The 12,591-nt window shown below is 38.5% G+C and overlaps 1 long non-coding RNA gene across 1 annotated transcript; it reads left to right on the top strand.

Moving 5' to 3' along the window:
• Positions 1 to 393: 393 nt before the first annotated feature.
• LOC123164198 (uncharacterized) lies at positions 394 to 3,911 on the top strand. The gene is made up of 4 exons (XR_006482206.1): positions 394 to 1,748; positions 2,782 to 2,848; positions 3,300 to 3,540; positions 3,610 to 3,911. It is a non-coding gene; the product is annotated as an uncharacterized lncRNA (long non-coding RNA).
• Positions 3,912 to 12,591: the final 8,680 nt, after the last annotated feature.

The raw sequence follows: 12,591 nt of genomic DNA, 5'->3' as shown, positions 1-12,591 counted from the left end.
TACACTCTAAAATATGTCTATATACATCCGTATGTGATAGTCCTTTAAAATCTTTAAAAAGACAAATATTTAGGAACGGAGGAAGTATTTGTGCTTGGAATGGTCCATTTTGACATGTACACAGTTCGCTTGTGCCTGAGATGGTTCTACTTACATGTACTCACTCATTAGCGCCTGTGATGGTCCAGCTAGCCATGTAGTTCAAGAGGCCAAGAGGGTGTCTTGATTGCTTTTTTCATGTACTTAAATATCTTTGACATATGTTTACATACTCTTGATTGACCATCTTGTTCAGTTTCCTGCATAATTAATTGATATGGTAGGACTCAGTATTGTACTTAATACACATGCAATACATATGTGCAAAAGGAGGGAGCAGGAATGAAGGTGTGAAGATATTACAGTCTCATAACAGAACGTTTGGACATGAAAAAGTGGAGGTAGTTATTGCAAAAGTCTATTTGATCTAACTACTAGCAGGGGGATTTTCATAAAATGCACATTAAGTGGCCTAGGATCCCTTCACTAGAATCTGTGCCATCCACACTAGAGCTGACGGCCCAGATCTGTTTTTCTATTTTTGCATCACAAGGTGTTCTTCTATTGTAGTCACTCCCATTGTAGAGTAGAATGTTTCTCGTAATCTTTACCTACTAATAAACCAGCTATCGCGTCGTGACCATTTTTGCAAAACAAGCCCCTGTTGTTTGTTGAATTCAACCCGCAGTCCTATATTAAGTGAGTTCCTAAGGAAACGTTTCATTTTTGCAAACAAGCCCCTGCATTAGTTGGAATTCAGCCCGCAGTCAGTCCTTATATTCCTTATCCATTCCAGACTCCACCGCCGGTCACTCGCCGCCGCTTGGTGCCGGCGTCCACGACGCCGCTCCGACGACCCCTCGCCACCCGCCATCGCCCGCAGCCACCAGCAGGCCACTATTCTGTTTCCTCTCATCCTCCCCCTCGCGCCTGCGTCCCTCCATGGTCGGCGAGGACCACCTCCGGCCTCCCCTTCCTCTGCCCCGCCTCCTCACCTCGCGCCCGAGTGCCGCTCCTGCAGCACCTCCGCCGTCCGGCTCTGTTTTCTGGTGCCCCGTCGCCGCGGGACCTCCCCTCGCACCGCGTGCTGCTGCTTCCCCTCGCCCAGTCCCGTGCGCCTCATTCCTCCACGCGAGCGCGCCGCGCCCCGAGCTCCATCATCCCCGCTTCGCCCGCGCCTCCTCCTTCCGTCGCTGTCCGCGACCTCCTCTGCTCGCGCATGACCATCTCGTTGGCCTCCCCTGCTCAAGCGGGCCAACCACCAGGGACGACGGGGCTCCTATGGCCGCCGGTGTCAGGAGAAAGAAGGGTGGCGGCGCTCCTGGCGACGAGCAGCAAGCGGAGGCGAGGAGGTGGCGGGGTTCTTGGTGGTCGCCGGCGTGGCGAGGGCCGGAGGAGTCGCCGGCGCGGGCGTCGGGCGCGGTCGGAGCAGAGGAATGCAGGTCGTGCTCGCGCGCAAGTCCCGTGTCCAATTTGGATTGATTGTAGACCGTGTCCTTGTCGAACACAAGTCAATGGAGTGCCGAACCCGGATTGCTGTTTTTTGGTATGAGAAGGAAGGGTACTCAGCCATAATCTCCATCAGATCAATTTTGGAGGAACATCTAATGTCGCCGCCGAGTTCGCCGGAGGAAGAAGCGCCGAGTTTGCCGGAGGTACAAGAACATTGGTCCAGCACTGCGATGTCGCCTGCGTCTTCTACATCAGAGGTATGTATCCCCTTGACCCCTGTTTTTCTGTGCCGGAACAATCAGGCTACCATGGAAGTTCAGCTTAATCAGGCATCCTCAATCCTCCATGGAGGCAGTAATTAGTCAGGCATCTGATCTTGGTTAGTTTTACAACATCACAAAAAGAAGATATGAAAGTCATGTTACACATCGAGATACATAGCCCTAAGGTCAACTGACTATTATGTTGCCGGAGATGCTCGCCGGAGCACCTCCTACCTCTCTCTCGCTCTTGTTCTCTCACTCTGGACACAGACGAAAAAGAACATAGACAAGTGGTTTTTGTGCAGCCCGGGTTCTGCTGTTTTTCAGCTTATCCTTTTATTCAGCGATCTAAAGTGATGTCGTGATGCTCGCAACAACCCCATCGTGCCCGCGCCATCCCACAGGCGAAGTCGTGCAGCTGGCTTCCTACATATTCGCACGAAACACACAACGATCATGCCCTCGTGCTCTAACAGAAAAACTGAAACTGAAGAACTCTGAAACTACTGAACTTTCTGAAGAAAACTTACACCTATCGACTAGACTGCTCTGGCAGTACTTAAAGAGGGAATCTGAGCATAGCATTACTTCCTAGCAGGCAGCAGGGGCTGCAACTTTTTTTCGCTGGGAATCGTCTTGACCTTCTGAAAATATTTGCTTGCTTGTCACTGTTTGAATTTGCTTGGTTATTCTTCAGTCATAATGCTTTATGGATTTCATAATCTATCAACGCCCTACTAATATAGTACTAATGAATTCCAATTGCATGCTGAAATCATTCTGATGTTGCTCCTGACTGAAATTGGTTCAGTCATAATTGGCTCATTGCTTTAGTTTATAGGTCTAGCTAAGAATTTGTTTTCTGCTAATGGTCTAGCATTGTATTAATTTGTTGTATACATGCTGATTCTGAATTTTGGCATCGATTGATATAATTTTTTTCGAGAAAATTTCGTCCAAACTAAAATGTTGTTGTTCAAGTGTAGGATAATTGGGTTTGATGTCTCTGTTGTGTGTGCGCGTGCAGGTGCCAAAGGCGTCTGGTAGAACTCAGGTGGATGCCAAGGAGATTCGGCTACCGGACATGCCATTTGGTGACTGCAAATTGCATAATTTCTATACATGTTGCTGCTGCTGTTGATTTATTATTATTACTGGTTTGTCATACATAGACAACATCTATTCTAGAATATGTCCAGCAAACACATAGACGTGTATCAGGTGGCATATGTATTTGGATTAGGTAGTATTACATATTCATAAATGCCACACTTCAGTCAATAAATGAACTAAAAAGGTTGTACTGATTTTTAGTCAGTTTTTCGTCAATGAGTAAATCAGTGCTCAAGATTACTTTTGCATCATATATAATACAAAATATATTTATGTGTCAGCCGTGTGCTTCCCTTGGTGGTGGCAACAGTAGCCTATTCTATTTGCTCCATATTTGATACAATTCCCTGTTGACTCTATCTTTGCACAATCTGAAATATTCAAACAAAATAATGGTTTGAGGCTTACCTTTTGTTTATGTTGTAACTGCAGAAAATAGATGACATCGCTGAAATGAACATTGCAGAGGATTTGGATAACCGACCTTCAAAAAAAGCAAAAAATTCTGAAACAGGTGTTCTGGAGCCATCACCAACTATGTCAGTATCTTCTCCAATTTCTGAATGTTTTGAATCGATTGTGCCGGAATCAGTTTTACCATTACATGATGTTAAGGAACCAGATTCCAATAAAGAGATCATAGTTGAAGAGAAATATGATTATCTACCACAAGGTATTTGTTTGATTTATTCTGTGTACTTTTGTATTCAATATATTATTAAAGTATTTGATTTTTTTGCAGACAATACATTGACCGATCATGATCTATGTGCTCATATAGCAATAGAATCACCTTTCAGAAAACAATTGTTGGTTCAGATCGATGGGAGTTCTGTGTTACAAAATCAGTTGATGTGTCTGCTAGATGAAAAAGAGTGGGTAAATGATGATGTAAGTAGTCAAACAGGAAAATTGTTATTAATCACTAATATCTATTACTAATGTATTTAAAAATAATCTTAATTATATAGGTGATCAATGCATATATATGTTGTATGAAGGACCAAATACATGTCCAGAATGACAATAAAGTATATTTGAAGATATGATGGTGGTCCTGTGTATTGCTTGAAATTATCATGTAGTTTACTAGCAATTGCAGTGCTCTTATTATTTAATTTCCACAAATATGATACCCTCAATCTGAAGATATGAACTATGCTGCTCCTCCTGGTTTGTGTGTTGCTTCCGATGGATGATGCTCTGTTTCTTCAGTGTGTGGCAACTCTTCATTAAGGTTTGGAATAAACAGAGAATCACGACCACGTTGTTTTGGTGCTCCGGCGACCTACCCTATCTCCCTCGAGGCGTCTTCGCGGGTCGTTGTCCTCCCTCCATGCCAACCATGGTGGTCTTCGTGCGCCGTTTGTCCTCCCTCTGCGGCAACTGTGGCGGAAAGCAATGAGCAGGTTTTGCAAGATTGTACGCATTGCAACTCACAGGCATTAAAAAAAGGAACAAACTCTTCCCAAGCAAACGACCATCTGTAAAAATTCCCTAGCAAAAATGCTCTAAAAAATATATGTAAAAAAGTCTTTTTCCTAAAAAACTATTCTTTTTTAGGAAATGTTCCAATTTTGATAAAAAAAACGTTAATTATTAAGTGTTCCAATTTTTATGAAAATCTTAACTTTTATTTAAAATAAGGAATTTTCCATGTTGAACCTTATTATGGGCATTTATTAAAACTGGATATAAAAAATGATGCACAATGGCACATGTGTCTTTTTTTGCCCGGTGCAACGCACGGGCATTTGTACTAGTTAAACCAATTCGGTAAATTCGGATTCGTTCATCCTTAGTTTTGGTCTTTGCTTTGAACTCATCAACATGATTTCTTCCAGTTGGTTTGATATGTGTGGTTATTATTGCTATATACTTAGGAAGAATGAAAGTCCGTATAAAATAATCTTCTCAGTGCGAACGGTAATTGTTAACATTATAAATTATTCCATCTTTATATGGGTGGATCAATGCTTGAATGAAATATCTGCAATTTTAGGAACTAAGAAATATCTACAAATCTAAAATACATGTATGTCTACTTTCTTTTCTTTTTTGCGAAAAGATCAAATCTATTAAAGATTCACCAGAAGTACAAAACACCTCAAACACAATAAAAATTACATCGAGGTCCATGGACCACCGAACAACCATTGCTGCCGCCAAAACGAGCCGCCGACGCCTCCACGGGCCGCCGGAGCGGCAGGTGGAGGGGAGGCAAATCCACGAGCACGCCGGTGAAGATCGAGGGGAGGAAGGCTTTCACTTGTCGCCTTTCAAGAGGAAAAAGAAAAAGCAATCTAATCTCCCCATGTCTACTTTTCTTCTGGAGGCAAGAACTTTCAGCTGCTTATTGTGTTGTTCAGTGCATTCAATCTCGCTAAGACAAGGAACAATGTTGATTTTTTTTTCTTGTTCCTGCTTCTCTGTGACTCTTTGGTAGGGGTCTCGGGTTTATTTTAGAGAATGATGTTAAAGTATCTTTATATATTTTTTATAATGAGTGCCTTCCTTCCAACATGAAAAATATTTTCATATTATATCCATCATGAATATTATATTCATGCTTTTTTAATATTGTATAGCTGCTGATATTTATTTTATAATCTTGGAAACACACATATGTTTGACTTTCACGAAGATAGACGCACCATATATTCTGGAGCGGAGGGAGCATTATGTTTTTTTTTTGTTACTCGGTTGCTCCCAGGGCCAACACATATGTTGCCTTTTTTTTGTTTCTTTCTATTTTCCCATGGATTTAGCATTTTTTTGTTTTCTTTCATGCTTCTTTTCCTTTTATTTTATATGTTTCTTTTTGTTTTTCCATTTGCATTTTTTCCGCTTTTCTCTTTTCATGTTTTTATTTTCCTTTCTTTTACCTTTTTTGTTGTAGTTCTTTGTTATTTCATTTTTTTGTTTCAATTGTCAAATATATTTTTACTTATTGTATATGTACCTTCTATACACTCTTAAAATTTTATAAATACATGTCGACCATTTTCATATATACGGAGAACATTTCCAAAATAATGTCGAACATTAATGCACGATGAACATTGTTAAAATAATGTTGAACATTTTTAACATATGTTTATTTGTATCAGTACGCGTCAAGCATATATTAATACACAAGAACACGTGTTAAAATAAATTTTAACATTTTCAACCCATGTCGAACATTTTCTAAATGCATGACGAACATTGTTCGATATTTTAAGATTTTCTGATACAAGATAAACATTGTGTTATAATTTTAAACATTTCTCTAATACAGGTCGAATATTTTTAAATACATGACCAAAATTTTCAAATAATGTACAATGAACGCTAAGCATTTTTAAAATAGACTTTGCACAATTTGTCCCCTGCCCGCACGCCCCCGGGCATTTTTCAGTCTTTTTCTTCTTGTTGTTTTGCACTTTTCTTTTTTCATTTCCAGTTTTATTCCATACTTTCTGTTTTTACTTATATTCCAGATTGTTTACCTTTTATTTTAATTATGTTTTTTATTTTCCTTTTTATTTATCAATACTTTTTAATGGATGTATAATTTTCAATACACAATAAAAATTATTTGAATGCATGACGATCATATTTTAAATATAAAATGAACATTTTTAATACACGATGAATACTCCTGAAATGCACATGAATGTTTTCTAAATACAGGATGGCTATGTTTCTATACATGATAAAGGTTTCGTAAATACACACCGAATGTGATTTTAAATACCCGATGAACGTTTTCTAAATACATGATAACATTTAAAAAATGAAGATCATTTTTATAAATTAGTATATAAGCAATTAAAATTGTTTTTTGGAACATTTTGAAATATACATAAATGGGTAAAACAAAAAAAGTGAAACCTCCTGTTGGTGTCTCTTGAAACATTTTGAACATTTTGTATATAAACATTTCGAAACTTTTGGTCACGAATCATGATGGTGTCTCTTGACAGACACTACTGTCCACTAAATAGTATTTTCGTGCTCCTTCAGAAGAACGGAGCTAAGTTCAGGGCCCCTTTTCCTGAAGGAGTCTCCACCAAATGGTAAAACAGAAAAGGACATTTAGTTTGGTAATTTTCAATACCTTACTAATTACTCGATTAGCCACAAGGAATATAATGTTCTTTTACTGTTCCAGTGTGGCTCCTTGATTCTGGGGAAGGAGAATGAAGAGTCTAACTTGTCCATCAAGATGAAACCTGAAACTTTTCTAGAGAAAAGAAAGTTGCCTTGTCACCTGAATGTGCTTTTCAAAAAACCTAGATGTGCTTTTGAGAAGATCCTCGAAAGAGGCAACGAGTCATCCACTCATCCTTTGACGCCTCCATGTTTTGTACAGTTTAGTCAATGTGCCTGACAAACTTTTCCCAAGCGAAAACCATTCTGACACGCACACAAAAATTACACAATGCAACATGGTTCAGGTACTTGTGCATACATCCAGTATGTTTTTTTACTGCTTTTGCAGCCAATATGATTGTTCCTTACGAAGCACATATACCCATTTTCAAAATCGACTGGACCAAGTTTGTTTGGCTTCTGTAGCTATGACTCTGACTTTCCCTTTTTTTCTCTTTATACATTCTCTTTGTCAGAACAAGCCTGTTGTTTATGATTTGAGTGACATGTTGCTCTAAATACCATCAGCAAGACAGCTGAGAGACCTGACTTTTCCCTGTTGATCCTAGTGCATGCTCCTATCCCTTTCCTACCTCTGCTCTACTGACTGACGAGTCAAACTGATCAGCAAGACAACGGGCAATGCCTGAATGTCTGATTAGATAGCAGTACATTTAGTAATGCTAAGCGTGAGCCTACGTATATGCGCCTGCACATGCTTATTAATCCTTAACCACATGTTTTAATCATGTGAGATGCATGCTTGTTCATGCTTTTGAACATAAATGTCTTGTCCTCATGCTGAACTCATTTGCAGAACTGCTGTACCATCTATGCTGAAAATTGCATTACGTTGGGGATTAGTTAAAACTGTAGCCTGACTTTGAATTGGTTCACACTTGTTGTTTGAACTAAAAATCAAACCAAGTTCTCGTAAGTGTGGAGAAAAAGAACAGTGGAAAACTACTTTCCAACCAAGCCCTTTCGATCCCACGGTAAACAAGGCCATAACAGTGGAAAACAGAACCTGGGTGTGTGCTAGCAATGATAATTCCGTTATACTTGCAAACTTCCCTATATTCTGTACACCCATTTCGAACTTCTCAGCTCCGACAGTAACGGGAGCGCAGAAGAACATCTCAAAATCTCTAGAGAAGTTTTCTCCTTTTTAAAAAATACGCAAAATGCGTACCATAGTTTCATAGAAGGCAAGAGTTATAGACTTATAGCTTACAAGAATAGAATCAATCTAGGGCGGTAGAACAAACATACACACATATCTCCACTCCAAAGGCATATCAATCTAGGGCGGTAGAACAAACAAACATATTATATCCATCATAATATTTTCACTTTTTTAATATTGTATAGATGCTGATATTTATTTTATAATCTTGGAGACACACATATGTTTGACTTTTAAGAAAATAGACGGACCATATATTCTGGAGCGGAGGGAGCATTATGTTTTTTTTGTTTACTCAGTTGCTCCGAGGGCCAAACACTTGCGTTGCCTTTTCTCGTTTCTTTCTATTTTTCGGTTCTATGTGTAGGTTGCTATGTTCGCTCCCATGGATTCACCATTTTCAGTTTTTTTTTGTTTTCCTTCCTGTTTGTTTTATCTTTATTTTCTATGTTTCTTTTTGTTTTTTCCTTTGCATTTTTTCGGCTTTTGTCTTTTCATGTTTTCTTATTTTCCTTTTTTACCTTTTCTGTTGTAGTCCTTTGTTATTTCATTTTTTGTTTCATTTCCCAAATATATTTGTACTTACTGTGTATGTACCTTTAATACACTCTAAATTTTTAAATACATGTTGACATTTTTATATACACGAAGAACATTTTCCAAATAATGTGGAACATTAATGCAAGATGAACATTGTTAAAATAATGTTGAACACTTTCAAACATATAATTGTTTTAATACACATTAAAAATATTTTAATACACAAGAACGTGTGTTTAAATAATGTTTAACATTTTTAACACATGTTGAACATTTTTTTAAATGCACGACGAATGTTTTTAAATATTTTAAGATTTTCTGATACAAGGTAAACATTTTTTTTATAATTTTAAACATTTTTCTAATACATTGTTCATATTTTTAAATACAGGACCATTTTCTAAATAATGTTGCACATTTTTTACTACATGATAAACACAGTACAATTAACACTAAGAGTTTTTAAAGTAGCCTTTGCACATTTTGTCCCCAGTCCACGCTCTCGGCTTTTTAAAATATTTTTCTTCTTCTTGCTTTCACTTTCCCCTTTTTCATTTCGAGTTTTATTCTATTTTTTGTTTTACTTACATTCCAGATTGTTTTCTTTTTATTTTGATTAAGTTTTTTATTTTCCTTTTTTATAAATATTTTTAAATGCATGTACATTTTTCTATACACAATGAACATTATTTGAGTGCTTGACGGCCATTTAAATATAGAATGAAATTTTTTAATACACAATGAATACTCATGAAATGCACATGAATGCTTTTTAAATACACGATGGCTATGTTTTAATACATGTTAAAGGTTTCTTAAATACACACCGAATATGATTTTAAATACCCGATGAATGTTTTCTACATACATGATAACACTTTTAAAAATAAATGAACAACATTTTTTATAAAATTAGTATATAGGAACATTTTGAAATTTACATAAATTGGTAAAACAAAAAAGTGAAACCTCCTGTTGGTGTCTGTTGAAACATTTGATAAATTGGGAACATTTTAAAACTTTTGGTCACGAATCATGATGGTGTCTCTTGACAGACACTATTGTCAACTGAAGAGCATTTTCGTGCTCCTTCAGAAGAACGGGGCTAAGTTCAGGGTCACTTTTCCTGAACGAGTCTCCACCAAATGGCAAACAGAAAAAGACATTTAGTTTGGTAATTTTCAATACCTTACTAGTTTCTCGATTAGACACAAGGAATATAATGTTCTTTTTAAGGGGAAGGAGAGTGCGGAGTCTAACTTGTAGATCAAGATGAAACCTGAATCATTTGTGGAGAAAAGAAGGTTGCCTTGTCACCTGAATGTGCTTTTCAAAAAACCTTGATTTTTTTTTTCAAAAAACCTTGATGTTACGTACAGTTTAGTCAATGGGCCTGACACACTTCTCCCAAGCGAAAACCATTCTGACGCGCACACAAAAATTACTCAATGCAACAAGGTTCAGGTACTTGTTCATACATCCAGTATATACTTTTACTGCTTTTGCAGCCAATACGATTGTTCCTTATGAAGCAAATATACCCATTTTGAAAACTGAATGGACCAAGTTTGTTTGGCTTCTGTAGCTATGACTCTGGCTTTCCCTTTTTTTTTCTCTTTATACATTCTCTTTGTGAGAACAAGCCTGTTGTTTATGACTTGAGTGGCATGCTGCTCTAAATACGATCAGCAAGACAGCTGAGAGAGCATGCTCCTATCCCTTTCCTGCCTCTGCTCTACTGACTGACGAATCAAACTGATCGGCAAGACAGCAAGCAATGCATGAATGCCTCACATTTGTTACTACTAAGCGCGAGCCTCGGTATATGCACCCATACATGCGTATTAATCCTTAACCACATGTTTTAATCATGTGAGACGCATGCTCGTTCATGCTTTTGAACATAAATGTCTTGTCCTCACGCTGAATTCATTTGCAGAACTGCTTTACCATCTATGCTGAAAATTGCACGACATTGGGTATTAGTTGAAAGTGTAGCCTGACTTTGAATTGGTTCACACTTGTTGTTTGAACTAAAAATCAAACCAAGTTCTCGTAAGTGTGGAAAAAAGAACAGTGGAAAACTACTTTCCAACCAAGCCCTTTCGATCCGACGGTACACAAGGCCATAACAGTGGAAAACAGAACCTGGGTGTGTGCTAGCTTACAAGAGAAGTAACGGGAGCGTAGAAGAACATCTCAAAATCTCTAGAGAAGTTTTCTCCTTTTTCAAAAATACGCAAAATGCGTACCATAGTTTCATAGAAGGCAAGAGTTATAGACTTATAGCTTACAAGAATTCAATTAATCTACGGCGGTAGAACAAACATACACACTTATCTCCACTCCAAACCAGTGCACAAAGAAAAACTACTCACATAATTTTCTTTTCAGACCATGCAGGAGAACTGCATGTAAACTTTATAGAGAAGAAAGATGGACCAAGCCCATGTCCAGAATACATAACATAATCATGATGAGAACAGAGCCTAAATATAAGGCAGGCATAACTAGGCACATAATTCTGCGCATCTGCCATCGCCCACAATTTCAGATCAGAGAGAATGAGCAAACGAAGAGCTTCTGTCTCGGCTTGCAGCTGAAGGTTTTTAAATAGGGCACAACACTGTAAACATATCAAGTGGCATGGAATATGGTCGTGACTAATAAAGAAAGTGGACTTGGACTACAATCGAATGTTGCTTTCTAGAGTAAGACTTGACTGAATTTGGTGGACTCCAACGTCTCAAAATAAACAACATAGGTCGTAAAATTGCTTCCTAACTGGCATGCATATCAATGTGATGGCCAACACGCTTATACAACGTCATCTTCGCCATGCAGCCACGGTATATATAGATAGTTGGCATTCTCTTTGGGCATACTATTTCCATTTGGAGTGCATGTATTGAGTGTGAGTTGATATTCGATTACAATGGGATGTCGCCTGCAAATAGGAATTTTAATACTACTTGTGGTTCCATCGGTTCAATAACTAGGCATGTTGCTTATTCACATAGGTGTCTCTTTTAAACATGCTTATTGGCATAGGTATCTCTTTTACCGGTCACTCTCTCACTCCACTTGATGTTGAGTTATAAATCAAACTGAGTTCTACCCAGTGTGGGACTATAGATAGAGGAAACCAAAATAAAGACCTTTGTTATGGAAAAACGGTTATCTTGTGTGCTAGCAGCCTAGCACTGATATTGTCCTTCTTGAGTTTATACTTACAAATTTTACTATATTTTGTTCACCCGTCCTCAGAAGGTTCCTGGCACGGTGTATACCTCGTTACATGGGTTGCCCATACAAGCCGGCCATGGCAGCCCCATACCAGCCGAAGTCTTAGTAGCTAGGATGCATCTATTCTATTCAAGTTCCAGCTATGACCAGTGATATTTTCAGTGGTTTGCACTAAAATTTTCAGTCTTTTTTTTCAAAGCATATTAGATTGATACTACTAGGTTTGGCATGGAATATGCCTATATATCTGTAACTATATACTGGTTATTGTTCTTTTATGAGGATAGTCTTATATAACATAAAAAAATACTGTTATACTGATGAAAATTATTGGAATGATCATCTCGTTGATCATTCGGCCTGGTGCATAGTCACCATGTACGAAGATGGTGGAGCCACTCCAGCAGCCACCAGGGAGGCAATCGCAGGCGACACGGCTACTCCAGCATTACGAGTGCCACTAATCCTCGACCACGGGCCCGGCGTGCACAGAACCTCCAGCAGCTGTCAGTCCATCCGATTTCACTCCCGTTTTGGCTCTTCCCCTCGTTCTCTGCTCCCGTCCGGCGAACACCAAGGGATGATGAGGCACCCTCTGACTGAATATTCAGAATG

The sequence above is a fragment of the Triticum aestivum genome, chromosome 1D (genome assembly GCF_018294505.1).
Source record: "Triticum aestivum cultivar Chinese Spring chromosome 1D, IWGSC CS RefSeq v2.1, whole genome shotgun sequence".
Taxonomy (NCBI): Eukaryota; Viridiplantae; Streptophyta; class Magnoliopsida; order Poales; family Poaceae; genus Triticum; species Triticum aestivum.
Note: the sequence above shows the minus strand (reverse complement) of the source record. Positions and strands in the feature narration are given on the sequence as shown.